This window comes from Mytilus galloprovincialis, chromosome 11 (genome assembly GCF_965363235.1).
Source record: "Mytilus galloprovincialis chromosome 11, xbMytGall1.hap1.1, whole genome shotgun sequence".
Classification (NCBI taxonomy): Eukaryota; Metazoa; Mollusca; class Bivalvia; order Mytilida; family Mytilidae; genus Mytilus; species Mytilus galloprovincialis.
The window spans coordinates 15,840,531-15,857,732 of record NC_134848.1 but is presented as its reverse complement, the minus strand read 5'-3'; the positions used below and the strand labels follow the sequence as shown (position 1 = coordinate 15,857,732).

General features: G+C 31.9%; 1 long non-coding RNA gene across 1 annotated transcript; it reads right to left on the bottom strand.

The window, feature by feature from the left end:
• Positions 1–8,243: 8,243 nt before the first annotated feature.
• LOC143051740 (uncharacterized) lies at positions 8,244–11,553 on the bottom strand. The gene is made up of 3 exons (XR_012970889.1): positions 11,477–11,553; positions 9,396–9,507; positions 8,244–8,608 (listed from the first exon to the last, which is right to left on the bottom strand). It is a non-coding gene; the product is annotated as an uncharacterized LOC143051740 (long non-coding RNA).
• Positions 11,554–17,202: the final 5,649 nt, after the last annotated feature.

Below are 17,202 nucleotides of genomic sequence, written 5' to 3'. Positions count from 1 at the left end.
TACAGTGTAGCCTGCCGTACAGTGTAGCCTAATCGAATATATTTCATTCCTCTATGTATGGAATGGCGAACAGGCTTATACGTATACATTGCTTATCTAAATTATATTTATTTGAATTTTCATTATAGATGTTATATAAGTATCACTGTGTTTATTAATTGCCATTTGTAACCATTCAAATGCCAAGCCTTCATTGTCCCCCTTAGTTAAAATAACTAAATGCTGTCCTAATATGTAGTTTTCTTGCTCACTTCATATAAATAAATTTTAGAAAGGAAATGGAGAATGTGTCAAAGCGACAACAACCCGACCATAGAGCAGACAAAAGCCGAAGGCCACCAATGGGTCTTCAATGTAGCGAGAAAATTCCGCAGCTGGCCCCTTAAAATATGTATACTAGTACAGTGATAATGGACGTCATACTAAACTCCGAATTATACACAAGAAACTAAATAAAAAATCATACAAGAGTAATTGTTTTACATTGTCTTATCGGGGCTCTTTTATAGCTTTGTCTTTTATAGCTCACTTTGCGGTATTGGCTTTGCTCATTGTTGAAGGCCGTACGGTGACCTATAGTTGTTAATGTCTGTGTCATTTTGGTCTTTTGTGGATAGTTGTCTCATTGGCAATCATACAACATCTTCTTTTTTATATAACAAAGGCCAGAGGCTACTGACTTGGGATCCACCTGAATGAACCGTCGACAAAACTCATCTGATGTTTTTTGAGTGACCGCTAGATATTGTTGGTACAGTATAGCGTGATCGAAAGTATTTCATTCCTCTATGTAAGGAATGGCGAACAGTCTGATATGTATACATTGCTTATCTAAATTATATTTATTTAAATTCTATTATAGATGTTATATAAGTATTACTGTTTTTATAAATTGCCATTTGTAACCATTCAAATGCCAAGCCTTCATTGTCCCCCTTAGTCAAAATAACTAAAAGCTGTCATGAGAGTTCCTATGTAGTTTTCTTGCTATTTTTGGTAATTGTTATGAGGGTTAAAATCACGAGGAGACACTGTCGAATTCAGGAGCTATAAACCCATTACCGGTATTGCTGACTTGCAGCAACCACTAAACAATTCGTATGGGTTCTGTAAAAGATTGAAGAAATTCGTAGAAGTAGCATTGACAAATTGACAAATGAAAATGCTTTTAATGACTTTATCTAAAATCAAAATAAGTAACTCGTCATATTTTTTTAGAGTTATCAGAGTTTTTAGTTTTCCGTCATACCTCGCAGATATTAAACAAAATTACTATTAGCAGTTGTTATTTTCCATCACCACTTTGCATGTGACGTTACAATCCTAGTTTTTGTTATTTGTTTACATGTGTTGCTGCATTTTCGTGTGTAGTAATATAATTTTAATAGATTGAGGAAAACTCACTTCTTACAAATAAAATTTGAGAAAGGAAATTGAGAATGTGTCAAAGCGACAACAACCCGACCATAGAGCAGACATCATCCGAATGCCACCAATGGGTCTTCAATGTAGCGATAAATTCTCGCACCCGTAAGCGTCCTTCAGCTGGCCCCTTAAAAATATGTATACTAGTACAGTGATAATGGACGTCATACTAAACTCCGAATTATACACAAGAAACTAAAATAAAAAATCGTACAAGACTAAAAAAGACCAGAGGCTCCTGACTTGGGACAGGCGCAAAATTGCGGCGGGATTAAACATGTTTATGAGATCTCAACCACCTCAATATGCCAGCTCCAGACCTAAATTAAACTGATTGAAAGATTATGTCTTCATCATATGAATATCAGGCACAATCCCTCCCGTTCGGGGTTTGGTATCATAGTTTCATAAAATATATGAGAAAAACATAACCCGTGTAATGCAAACAACTGGTTTTTTTTTTATTAAATGGGTTTAGTTCCGATGCAAAGACCCTATAAGTGAATCAATATAAAAACCAAATATGCAATCTTTAATGACCTTACAACAGTATCGTAACTATACCCCTTTTTAATCAGTCTGTTTAAAGGTTTTGTAAGCTTTTGAGGTGCATACAGACATTTAAGTGCTTTGTAAAGAATATTACCATAAAAGATTGGATGAGAAATATCGGAACGTATAAGATGTCTGCATGTTGAATTATATCTACGAATTATTTCCTAATACCGATGATAAAATTTAGTAAATGTTTTGACTAGTTTGTGATATCGAAAACCCTGGTGTAATAATTTTTCAGTAATACATAAATTTCTCTCGCTAAAATCTAGCACGTTATCACATACACGAGCGAATCTTACAAGTTGAGATACAAAAACACCATAAGATGGTGACAAGGGAACGTCACCATCTAAAAACGAAAAATTAACGATAGGAAATGAAAAATCATCTCTTTTATCATAAATTTTTGTATTGAGCTTCCCGTTAATGGTATAAATTTCAAGATAGAGGAAAGGGCAGTGGTCATTGTTAGTATTAGCTTTATTTAAAGTAAGTTCAACAGGATGAATTTCTAAAGTAAACATACTGAAGTCGGCATTATTGAGAGCCAATATATCATCCAAATATCTAAATGTATTGTTAAATTTTTGTATCAATGTTGTTTCGATTGGTCTTTGCTAATTTTAGTCATACATTGTAACTCATAACAATACAAAAACAGGTCCGCAATAAGTGGTGCACAGTTAGTCCCCATTGGAATTCCAATAACTTGACGATATACGGAAGACTGCATAGTATTTTTTAATCATTGGACATTTGAATTCAAGAAAATTGGTATCAAACGAATAATGATAAATCCAGTAACAAATATCTACGGGTATGTGTACTTACATGCGCACGTAAAATTGTCCTTTCTATTGACAACCCTATTACGCAATTATGAATATAGACGGTATGTCTTAGTAAAAAAATATTATACTCAAATGAAGGACTAATCCTGCTGGAAACTGTCTATGTTTGTAACAGTTTTTCATTGGTGTTAAACTTTCAAAGGACACACAGCGTTTAGACTGAATTCTGACTTTATTGTTAAATGGAAATGATGGATGAATAATAAAAAGAGAGTTGTGTTTTTATTTTATTTATGTATATGGTATACATGTAATAAGCTGTAAAAAAGACATTTAAATGTGTCTTATGTTAAAGTTCGTACTGTATTGAGTTTTTTAGAAGTTCTGTATTTTTATACATCCGTCAAAAATTTGATGGAACGTATTATAATATACAAAGGTCCGGTGTCCGTCCGTCTGTCCGTCTGTCTGTCCGGCGTAAACTTGTCGCACCGTAACTTGAGAACGACTCATCCAAATTTCATGAAACTTAATATAGTTGTTTATTATGATGGTCAAATGATCTGTATACTTTTTGGTGAAAATAAGATTAACACTTTTTGAGTTACGGCACTTTGTAAATTAAACAAGAGGGTGTTTTTTTCACATGTCACACCGTATCTCAAAAACGATTCTTGATTATGGCTTAAAACTTTACACACTTAGTTATATCAATCTTAATATCTGTATACTTTTTGGTGATGATTCAAAGTTTTATTTTTGAGTTATTGAGTATTTTGTAAAATGAAGGGGGAGGGGTTTTTTCATGTCGCGCCATATCTCAAAAACGATTTATGATTATTGCTTAAAACTTTACACATGTCTTTGTTATATTAATTTAAAGATCTTTATACTTTTTGGTGATGATTCAAAATTAAATTTTTGAGTTACTGAGTATTTTGTAAAAAAGAAAAAGGGTTTTTTTATATGTTGCGCCGTATCTCAAAAATAATTTATGATTATTTCTTTAAACTTTACACACATCTTTGTTATATTAATCTTAAGATTTTATACTTTTGGGTTTTGAATCAAAATTTTGTCTTAGTGATATTTAGGTTTTTGTAAAAAAAAAAACAGGGTGGGGGGGGGGGGGTTCACATATCATGCCGTTTCTCAAAAGCAATATATGGTTATTACTTAAAACTTTCTCAGAAACTATTTATGATTATTGCATAAAACTTCCATACAAGACGTCGGGCGTATCATGTGCTCATGGTGCAGCTGTTTATTGTTAATTAATTTTGGCAACATTGTTCCATATTACTGTAAAACCTGTTTAAACCGATTCTCTTCGGGATTTCAGATTTTGTCCGGTTTCAACCGATGTTCGTTCTTATCAGGTTCAGTCAGGTTTCACTGTAAAATTTAGAAAGGAAATGGAGAAGGTATCAAAGTGACAACAACCTGCAAAGTTTGACTTTTTCAACGAAGTGAGAAGACCCCTAGATAAAGTTGTGTACTAGGGAAAATGGATGTCATACTAAACCCCATAACATATGAATGAACTAAAATTAAACATTATGCAACACTAGAGGGCTAGATGCTCTTAGCTTAGGACAGCAACAAAAATGCAGCGGGATTCAACATGTTCAGCGAACCCTCCCCTAAACGTCAAGTCAACGTAGAAAAGAAATTACACGGCAATGCACACAATAATACGCAGTTGAAAAAGTCCAGTGTCAAAATAGGTAACAAAAAAAAGAAAATAATCACAAATGATACATTGATAAAAAAGGACCTCTAGCAATTCCTGAAATTCTAGCTCCTGACATCAATTAAACAAATTGATAAAATATGTCTTCATCATATAATCATATGAAATTACAGACTTGGAATGTACTTAATTAGTTATCAAAGGTATCAGGATTATAATTTAGTACGCCAGACTACATAAGACTCATCAGTGACGCACATATCAAAATATTTTTAAAGCCAAACAAGTACAAAATTGAAGAGCATTGAAAAATTGTGCCAAAAACGGCTAAGGTAATCTATGTCTTGGGTAAAAAAATCCTTAGTTTTTTTTATCAATTCAATGTTTTGTAAACAGGAAATATCAAAATATTACAATTTCTTTAAATTCCTTAGATAGTTTGATTTTTTAAGTATATTTATTTCATTTAATCAAACGTATTACTGTTGACATGATCATACTTATTACTGTTGATATAATCATACGTATAACTGTTAATATGCCCAATACAATTTTTAAGAATAAACTCCTGAAAAACACATAATATAACTTAAGATATTTTCTCAAAGTTACAAAAGAAAAATATCTAAAAACTACCTTTAATACCATATTATCAAAATTTTTAGATTTTCGTTGATGAAATATTAAAATATTTATGTTTATTAATGAATAAACAATTTTTCGAACAATATATTCTGAGATTAATTAAATATTCAATTATGTCATTTTTTCTATCGAAGGTCTGTGGTTTTTCACCGAGCACTCCTGTTTCCTTCACCAATAAAATAGGGCTGCCACGAAATAGCCTAAAAGTGGCGCTAAAACACCAACAATCTATCAATCAACTAATTTCTTATTATCATTTGCTATATTTATTTTAAAAGATCCTTTTTTAAACCATTTATACAAATTTTTGAAAATTAAGGACCCACAATGCAGTTTCTAATCTCTTGTATTACATGCAAATATCTATGTAAACGTAAAGATACAAACATATACGAATAAATACCTTTCAACTTGTACCGTAACACCGTCTGATTTTTCCTCAATTTTCATAATTTCGTCTTTCAAATATTTGTTCATAATATGAATTAAAACGTTCAGAATTTGTAATATTTGATTATTAATAGTGAATTGTATCTACTCTCATTTTAAAGACGATTACTTTTATTTTGTAATTTTCCACGCATGCGTGTCTATTTAAATAACAATGTGTGCCACTACAACTACCGATCAGTAGGGCAGAACCTACCCATTGGATGATTTGTTAATTTGAAGAATATTCAAATATTCAAAATTTTTCGAAGATTCATGAATCATTTTCTCTTAAGGTAGTTCGCTTCTCAGTTTCAAAGTAATTAACTTTTTAAAACACTAGTTTATATTGATAGGGGATTAATAAAGGAATCAATAGAGCAAAAAAAATATATAGGTCATCGTGCTTGTTTTCGAGATATTAGCGCTTAGCATTGCAATCCCAAGATAAGTAATAAAACGTAACTCTAAAAAAATACTATATGTCTTTTTGTATTCAAATTATCTCGTCACATAAGTTTGTCATTTTAGTGGTTATTTTAACATTGCCATAAAAGCGAGATGTTTGAGAAGCTATAAAACCAGGTTCAACCTGAACCAAATGTTGAATATGGCAGATGTTTCCATTTATGTTACATTTGGTGTTTGTTTTTGTAGCAGTTCAGTTTTTCTGTTGTTCTTTTGTTTGTCTTTTATACAGGGTGATTGTTTTCCGTTGGTTTTGGTTTGTGACTCAGATTTAATTATGTTTTATTGATTTTTGACTATTTAAAAGTGGCATGCTACTGTTGCTTTATCAATCCAGTGGAAGTTGTTTGTTGCTGTACTATCAAACTTTATTTTCGTTGTAGCACGTTGTAAGATTTTAACAATATTGTTATTGTATGTTTTCACATTTTAATCGAGTTGTTGTGATCTGAGCGTCACTGATGAGTCTTATGTAGACGAAACGCGCGTCTGCCGTTTTAAATTATTATCATGGTACCTTTGATAACTTTTTACACCACTGGGTATATGCCACTGCTGAGGACGTTTCGTCCAAGAGGCTATCACCAGTCCAGTAGTCAGCACTTCGGTGTTGACATGAATATCAATTGTATGGACATTTCATGAATTTCCTGTTACCAAACTTGGAATTTTCCAAAAAGCTAAGTTTTTTTATCCGAGGAATAGAATACCCTAGCCGTATTTGACACATTTTTGGGGAATTTGGGGTCTTCAATGCTCTTCAGCTTTGTACTTGTTTGGCTTGATAACTACATGTATTTTGATCTGAGCGTCACTCTTGAGTGTTTTGTAGATGAAACGCGCGTCCGGCGTATCAAATGATACTCCTGGTACTTTTGATAACTATTTTCCTGTTTAAGGTGGTATGGGTGTCTTCCTCTATCTTGGATTGTAAAAAACAGAGAATCAAGGGTCCAGATTTTCCATCAAGTTAGCAAAAGTTGATGCAGGAATGCAGATGTTTAATGTACATTTTCATTTAAAAGTACCAATTTATAGAATATAACTTCTAAATATTGATATCTTTGCAAATGTTAATTATTTTTGGTTGTTTTTATTTTTTTTTTTTTTAAATTGGCATTTTAAGGGGAGGTAACTCTAAAAAAGTGCATTTTCTGAAAGATTCTGTATGGAATTTTCCTATTTTGTATTTTATCCGGAAAAAACGTACGGTGACCCTATCTTTTTTTTTGATATTCTCAAAGCAGTGTCTGAAAGCTATCTTTTCCATGTGATTATGGACTTTCCCAATTGATCTTCCTCTAAGTTCAGTATTTTTGTGATTTTACTTTTTCCTGAAGTATTTAACAATTCTATCATTTTGTTTCGTTTCTAATCACAAAATGGTGTTTTTCCTGTATAATCCATACAAAATGTGTCATGTTGTCCCGTCCTGTAGCTTGAGAAAATGCGCGGTGACCTATCATTTTTATTATATTTTTCAACATGTATCAATAGATACAACGTTTTGGCAAAGTATGAACAAATTCTATCATTTTTATTTTAGACTCCCATACCACCTTAACTAGTTAATTATTATCTATATTTAAAATTTGCATTGTACTTTTTACATTTTTGTTCTACATATTATCTGTGTGAAAAAAGATAACTCTGTTTGCCTAATGTTTACATAATTGTTTTAGATATTGTCTGTAAGACGAAAAATAATATTTTTTTCCAGTTGAAACTTGTGTTCTAGTAAAAGAAAGATAACCAAATGTTTACCATATGAGAATACAACATTTAATACTGTATACATCTAATCTATTACACTAAGTGAAGCATTAGATATTTCTTTTGTATAGTTTTGCTGCTGTACTTCGTGAATTATTCAATAAATTGAGAACGGAAATAGGAAATGTGTCAAAGAGACCAACACTCAAACATAGAGCCGAAGGCCACCAATGGGTCTTCAATGCAGCGAAAAACCACCGCACCCGGAGGAGTTCTTCAGCTGGCCCGTAAATAACTGTTTTTTTAAAACCCGGCAATAACCCCACGAGACGAAGTCGAGAGAATAAAATGTTTAGCTATATCGCTTCTCCATGCATCTTTTGTTATATTAAATGAAATGTTAACAGGTAAAACAGTAATGACATTTTTAAAAAGAATCAATTAAAAATAAAGACTAATAGGTTAATTTATGGACACACGGTTTATTATAGAATTTTAGCTAACGTTTTAAATTGTGGTTGCTCAACTTAAGTCATCAAGGTCGGTGACCTCATAAACTGTTTCACGATTCTGATCCCAAGATCGATTTGGATCGACTTCACCATGTATTTCTATTGTTTTACCAGTTAATCGATTCGGAATATCGCCAGTGAATCGCCTAGTCGATATCTGGCTATGAGTATCGTCATTGGTCGAACGCGTATTCGTAATATTACTTGTGGTCGATGATCGAACTTCTAGATATTGATGGTTTTCACTTAGATTGTCTTCATTTTGTTGATCTTGATTGTAAATATGACTGTCTCTTTTCGCTTCTGGGGTCTCGTAAGGTTCTTGTTTATCCTCGGTCGATATCATTCGTCGAATAGAAGCTATAATATCTGTACTGTAAATTTTGAATGTTTATAAAAGAGAAATTGCCAATGTAATATATTTAAATGTACAATGGAACGACACGATCTGCTAACTGCATGCACTTGTATATGTACATACTTAATTAAAGGTATAAATATATAGAAAAAGACATACTTTTGTGAAACGGAACGATTTTTCATGTTTTCAAAATTTTCTGCAGCAATCAGAAAAATTAAAACTTTGAAGAAAACAAAGACGAAGACAAAACATATATAAGCCTAGAAAATCAACATGCAGTTAAAAAGAAAAATATCACCGACAAACAACTACATTTACATTGTACATAAGGTTAAATCACATGACTGCAAATATGACAACTATCAATCAAAGAACATATTGCGTGGATTTAAACAATTATAGGTCAACGTACGGACTTCAACAATGGGCAAAACCCATAAATTATGGGCAACAAATAATGACAAATAAATCTCTTAACATTTCCCATTTCATTATTCCTGCATCGTTTTGGGTGAAGAAAATATTACCTTGAATTTAAAATAGCATCAGTTCTATATACATGTTGACAATGTGTATCAATCGACAAGTATAACTCTTTAAATATACCTCTCGCCAGAGGTGTAATCGTCCGTATTAAATTGTGTGCAGCGACAACCACTAGAACATTTTAAAATTCATAAAAAAACACTTCTCATATAAACGACTTGTTGAAAATATATCGCTGTTTTTCGGTAATTTTTAATCAGGTGATGAACTTCCAATGTGGTTTTTTTAACTACTTGTAAAGTATTCGTACTTACTTTGTTTTAACATAGATGTATACAATGATTACAAATATAGTCAGGGTAGCAATTCCAGCCACTGAACCCCAGAGGATAATAAAAATGTCAACTCCATCGTATACTGTGACGCCTGTAAGGAACACTAATTTGTATAAGTTATGTCCTATATTCAGATAGCATTTCAGTTTAGGGTGAAGGTAAGCTTCTGTTAAAATGTGTAAACACGCAGTATTTGTTTGCATCAGTCCTAAATCAATAACCTTGTGTTCATTGGTTGTTGTTTGTTGATATTATTGTGTTTTGTTTTAATATTGATAAGAGTGTTGGTTTTCCTGTTTAAGGTGGTAGACCTTTGTTCAGGGAGACAACTCTTTAAATCAGTTATGTGTTTGTTAAAGTCAAGTTTCATCAATGTTTTGTAAGCATTTACCTGAAACAGATTGGAAATAATCTATGTTACCTAGAAGCTTAGAATATATTTATGAAAATGGTTGACACAAACGTACTGATGATTTTAAGAGTTATTTCCCTTAACCTAGGTCTACCTCCTTAAATTGGTTAAAACTATAGTCATGTACAGCTTGCTGTTCGATGTGAGCCAGTTTTTCGTGTTAAAGTCTTTTAAAATTACTTTGATCTGTAATTGTTATCTTTTTAGACCCTTTGACTTGAATGGAGATTAGTCTCATTGGTACTCAAGCCACATCTTCTTATTACTGTATAATGCACCATACGATAATTTAGATCAATCTTAATATTTCAAGGCAGATATCCATCAAAATGCGATTTTCTATGTATATGTAATGTACAACCATGCATCTTTGTCGTCTTCATTTTAATTATATGTATTTGTAGTTATGCAACTGCTGAGCCCAAAAGGATAATAAAATTTAAATGACGCCTGCAATTGAAATTTAAGGTGTTTACGATATGTACTTCTTGTGTTATTGTAATCATATGCCACAATAAAGATATCGATTAAAATAAATAAACACAAAATAGTTTTAATCTTTCCGCATTTTATTTAAATGTTTGATTGTTTACTATAAACAACAACCCGCCTTCTTCCTGATCTTAATACGTTAATTATAATGCAGATTGAGGAAGTATGACGAGACACGACACATTTTGTTGTTAAAGTCGTTTGTCAAATTGTACACGTTATAATATTATGTAAATATAAATCCAACAATTTAAAGATTGTCTCTTCTTTATAAAATATTGACTCAATGATTTTATTTTAGCGTTGTTGGCTGTATGTATAAAAAAAAGGCAAGAGTAGTATACCGCTGTTCGAAAGTCATCAATCGATTGAGAAAAAAACAAATCCGGGGAACAAACTAAAACTGAGGAGAACTACGACACAACAGAAATACAAAAGAAAAATGTAACACACACAGAAACGAACTATAATATAATATAACAATGGCCTTTTTTCTGACTTTGAACAGGACATTTAAAAAAAAATGGTGGGTTGAACCTGGTTTTGTGGCTAGCCAAACCTCGCGCTTCTATATATGTTATATGTTTGTTATCGATCTTATTTTTTCTTTAAGCATACGCAAAGAAAATAAATCTTCATTAAGTAAATAAATCGTGACACAACTTTATTTCAAATTCTGAATACCCTATTTTCACATTAGTGACTATTTTCATATGACCGTTGGTGAATTTTGTAATAACATGACCAAAACGACGGGCGTGTAGAGCAGGATGACCATTTCTAGATGAAATTGCACAGCGCCATTATTTTTTTGGCATTTGACAAGTTTAGACTAACATGACTAATAGGCGCCAGTCAATTGTAAAAATCTGGTCTTCTTTTCTTTTATTCATTCAATGTTTGAGTGGATGATAACATACGGCAGTTCATCGGTAATGGTTAAAATTCTGTGATTTGGATTTTGCACACGTCACGTATTCATTGTGCTTTTAACAGATTCACAGTACTGAACTGTTGATCAAAAAATTTCAATAACAAAAAGTATTATGTCATAACCGAGGATGAGAAGAATAAAACAATTTCAAAGTGTAAAATTTCAAACTGAACAAAACAAAAATATTAAGTTATAGTATTTTTCTCTTAAGTTAATACATACCTAGCACTGGTGCTAAAATCACTAATGATATAAAAGATTGCAGTAACATTTTCTTTTAGTAAAACGTAGAAAATAATGATTTTTGTCAAAATATATTTAAGGAAGTAAATAACGACCTAATTCCTTTGTCCACAAACAATTCACATGCTTGTGTTTACATTTCTAATTATTTAAATAGCTTATTTTATTTTTCATTTCATCGAGATTTTCATTGTGTTTTTTTATATGTCATCTTCACAAATTAACCATAATTAATTTGGCTTCTAAACTGAATGTATATGTATCATGTATCTAAACCAATTGTTATGTGTTTTTATTGAAATACAAATCCTAACCTGCTTTCTTTTTTGCCTGCTTATTCTTATAATTCGTTTACAAAATAGACAAATAGGTGGGATATATATATGCATCGCTCGGAAAGATATGTTTAATACATAATGAGAACACCCCCCCCCCCCAAAAAAAAAAACAAAATAAAAAATCAATCAATAATAATAAATTAATGTAAGAAAACGAAAAATACCAATATGAAGTTCACTTTTACGACTTTCATCACTTTACTTTATACAATGTGTTTTAAGAGTTATTTCAGGTTGATTTGAACATCATCTCAACACGGATATTGTGAGTTCAAATCCCACCCGTGCGTTTAACATCAATTGCAATAGACAAGGATTGGCATACTTTGTTGTCGAAGGGACTGTTCTCTTTGGGCACTCCTACTTTCTTTATTAATAAAAATGTGCCTTCATGATATAGTCAATAAAGTCAATAATGCTTAAATTGGGGTTAAACATCAAACAATCAATACATCAATACATAAAAGGTTATTGGTTACGAAATGTTTAATTCAGATTTAGATGTAATCGACATGTACTTTATAAATAATTTAAGAATATGTACGAAACAAGCAAGAGAGGTTACAAAAGTTACAAACCAGGAGTACAAACACAAGTATTTATATTGTTTTATAAATGAACAAGGCTTCTTCAGAACTGTTTTTTGTTTTAACTTGACATCAGTTCAGAGAATTTAACTGTTTTTGACGTTTTGTCAAATATGCAGTTCAAAACGCTTTTTGTTTTTGATGGAAAACAAGAATGTGTCCAAAGTACACGGATGCCCCACTCGCACTATCATTTTCCATGTTTTATGGACTTTGAAATTGTGTAAATATCTAATTTGGCATTAAAATTAGAAATATTATACTATAGGGAAAATGTGTACTAAGTTTCAAGTTGATTGGACTTCAATTTCATTAAAAACTACCATGACCAAAAACTTTAACCTGAAGCGGGACGAACGAACGAACGGACGGATGGACGGACGAACGGAGCCACAGACCAGAAAACATAATGCATCTCTACTATCGTAGGTGGGGCATACAAATGCATTCAAATATATAACGATATTCGTCACCAATCTGTCGATTGTTACATAGACTGCAAAAGCGGTCTTCTCTGATCACATTTTACATTCTTCCTGTTTTAATCGGCAACTTAGTACTAGTCGTTCGAATTGGACAAAAAACAATAGCGTCTTTGTAGTCCAAAATATCAAAATATTCCTCGTTGAAAGGTCTGGTAAAGTAGGTTTGGGATGTAGTACATTCAAAACAATTCTGGGCCTACAACCAATCAGCCAAGACTCAAAACAGCCAGAATTATCCTTAGACAAGTTTACCCTAGTATGACTGTCAACTTTAATTTGAGATCATTACAAGGTTAGGGAAAAAGATCAGTTTGACGTTATATATTTTATATGTCTTTTTGGTTAATTGTAATCTAAGAAATGTAAATTAATCTTAAGAAACAGTGTACAAATGTTAAATCTAGAAAGTATAGAAAGTGAATTTCAAATTTTAGTATTTGTTTTTCTCCCGTTTTTTTCTCATTGTGTATTCAACGCTGAACTGTTAGATACAAGCGATGTAACGTTATTATACATTACTTTTACAAATATCTTTATGTACTACATTTCACTTTTACAAAAAATGATAAAATGCTTCTCAGGACTTTTACATCGTTGTGATTTTAAGTACTAGTACTAGGTATGTATTGATTTAGGAGAATAATTCTATTTTTGATTTTTATAGCTTAAAAACAGTTTTGACAGTCAAAAGTGTAAAACATTTCTTTTCACCTCTTCATTAAAGTATTACATAGATATAGGAAGATATGGTATGAGTGTCAATGCTACAACTCGCCATCCAAATAACAATTTATAAAAGTAAACCATTATAGGTCAATATACGGCCTTCAACACGGAGGCTTGGCTCACACCGAACAACAAGCTATAAATAGCCCCAAAATGACTAGTGTAAAACCATTCAGACGGGAAAACCAAAGGTATAATCTATGAAAAAAAAGAGAAACACGTATAAATTACATAAACAAACGACAACTACTGTACATCAGATTCCTGACTTAGGACAGGTGCATAAATGTATGATAACTGTTAGTTACTAAGTGGATATCTTTGGTTCCAATTATTTGATTTATTACAACTTTAAACTTTCTCTGTTATAATCACTTGACTATTCATTTTGCTCAAATATTTAAAATTTATGCACATGCCACATACCACATGTTCGTTGTACTTTAACGTACATTAGATTTCAACTACTATGATCAAATTGTGCAATTGTATATTTATTTTGATCTACATAATTTTACATGTATCCTGCTTTATCGTCAGTGTTCACAGCCGGCTTTTAAATGGGTGAATGGTGAAGTTAAACTCACCCCTTCGTAAATTTTACGGAGGCCATCACGAGTTAGTTGACCGTTATTGAATAAACGTTTCACAAATGATATCAGGTATGTTCCTTACGTCGTTACTACAATCCCCTTCCCTTTCATGTTTGTGACCTACCGAATTATACTTTTTACGTATACCGGATTTGTTAAAATATAAGCAACATGACGCTTATTTGCTTACCCTTCTGGAGCACCTGCGATCACATCTAGTTTTTGGTTGGGTTCATGTTGCTCATTCGTAAGTTTTCTATGATGTGTCATGTGATCTATTGTTTGTCTTTTTCATTTTTAGCCGGACTTTGTCGATTTATTTTCAATTTATGAGTTTGACTGTCCCTCTGGTATCTTTCGTCCTTCTTTTATAGAGCCTTCGGATGTTTGGAGATTGACTTATCAAGTCATTGAATGGCAGTAGTAAAATATTGAAAGAGAGTATTTTCTCTACCTGTATAACATATTTTTTTCACAAGAAACAATGCATATTTTTTTATTTTTTTTTTAGAATAATTTAATGTATTCTTAAGAAGTATACATTCAAAGCTACAAATGTACTCCATTCATTACTTTATAACAGGGGCAGTAATTTTTTTTAATAAAACATGCTATACTGGTTTCAATGTTCAACATAAGACAGAGTCAGAATAAATGACAAATCAAATGGTAGAAGAAAAAAACAGTCTTGTAAATAAAAAAAAAAACAAAAATATGTTAGAATAGAGAACTAGAAAAATTGGTACATAATATCAGATTATTACATGGCATTTTTCATATCGCATGTATTATCAGCCCTAGGTTCAATATCAGCCCAAGAGCCGCATGTTATGATCTTTTTATCATATGGTTCAACAGTAAAGAAAAATAACAGATTCATATATTGATCCTTTTACTTGGTTCCCGAAGTTTAAATAGTAAAAACGTTCACGGACGTCGGACCCAAAATTTAATACATTTAATATGAAATCTTTCTATCATATGCCTCAACAGAGAGAGAGAAAAAAAAACAGTTTAATATGAACGAATCGACAAAAAAATAATTCAACAATATACATAATTATGAACATTGTTTGGAAAAGTCATTTTTTTTACAGAAACTTTCTAAATTATGTTTCATAAAAAATTTTAAAAAATGCATTTATTTAATAATTTTTTTTTTTTTTTTTTTTTTTATTATTTTACACAATATACTTTCCAGTATTCAAATAATTGTTTTGTACACTACTTTGTAACGTTTTTCACTGAAAACGTAGCATTGAGGTGTATTTTTCGGAATTGGCCGAGTATCACCGGAATGCCATGTGATAACGTTACGGAAAGGCATGTGATAACAATCGAAGCATGTGATAACGTTACGGAAAGGCATGTGATAACAATCGAAGCATGTGATAAACTTTTCATACCAGCCCGCTAAGCACCAATTCGAAAAATATGAAATATACCTCAATTTAATGCTGTTCTCATAAGGTAAAATTTATATGTTATTTAGTCTAAGTATATGATAAGATTGATCATCAGTGCCTTCATACTTGACTTTGATATTGCAATATCAACCGGAATGATTCCATAGTGATATCGAATATGTTCCTTGTGTCCTAACAACAATCCCCGTCTCCATTTCATGAATGTTATCTACTTAATAAAACTATTTACAAGATTTGTAATAACATAATAGTTATCAAAGGTACCAGGATTATAATGTAATACGCCAGACGCGCGTTTCGTCTACATAAGACTCATCAGTGACGCTTAGATCAAAATAGTTGTAAAGCCAACCAAGTACAAAGTTGAAGAGCATTGAAGACCCAACATTCCCAAAAGTTGTGCCAAATACGACTAAGGTGATCTTTTCCTGGGATAAGAAAATCCTTAGTTTTTCGAAAAAAATAAAGTTTTGACAACGGTAAATTTATCAAAATTGCCATATAATTGATATTCGTGTCAACACCGAAGTGCCGACTACTGGGCTGGTGATTCCCTCGGGGACGATACGCAACACGACTGGTGCCACATGTGGAGCAGGATCTGAACAACTTTTTGGTAACTGTTATATATAAATCTATCTGTTATCACGTACACACATCAGACAACGGATAATTAAAGTTCTATTCTATTACTTTTATCATCCCGTATAAAAATAAAAATAATTTAACAAAAGTTTAAATTTTACTCAAACAAATATTATATACTGACTGTGATGTTTGAAGATTGACTAATTAAATCATTGAAAGGCAGTAGTAAATAATGGAAACAGACGTGTAGCGCTGTTCGAAATTCGTTAATCGCTAGAGAAAAAACAAATCTAGGTTACAAACTTAAACTGAGGGAAACGTATATATAGTTATCAAAGGTACCAGGATTATAATTTTGTACGCCAGACGCGCGTTTCGTCTGCATAAGACTGATCAGTGACGCTCATATCAAAATATTTATAAAGACAAACAAGTACAAAGTTGAAGAGCATTGAGGATCCAAAATTTAAAAAAGTTGTGCCACATGCGGCTAAGGTAATCTAAGGGAAAAGAAAATCCTTAGGGTTAATATATAAGAGAACTACGACACAACGGAACACAACATTAAAGTGTAAAACTATAATATAAAATATTGAAAGAGAGTCTTTTATCTACCTATATAAAATTGAGAATGAAAACGGGGAATGTTTAAAAGATGCAACAACCCGACCATAGAACATACAACAGAAGAAGGTCACTAATATGTCTTCAATGCAGCGAGAAATTACGACACCCGGAGCCGTCCTTCGGCTGGCCCCTAAACAAATATATACTAGTTTAATTAAAACGGACGTCATACTAAACTTCAAATTTTACACAAGGAACTAAAAGTAAAAAAATAAGACTAACAAAGTCCAGAGGCTCCTGACTTGGGATAGGCGCAAAAATGCGGCGGGTTAAACATCTTTATGAGATCTCAACCCTCCCCTATACCTCTAGCCAATGTAGAATAGTCAACGCA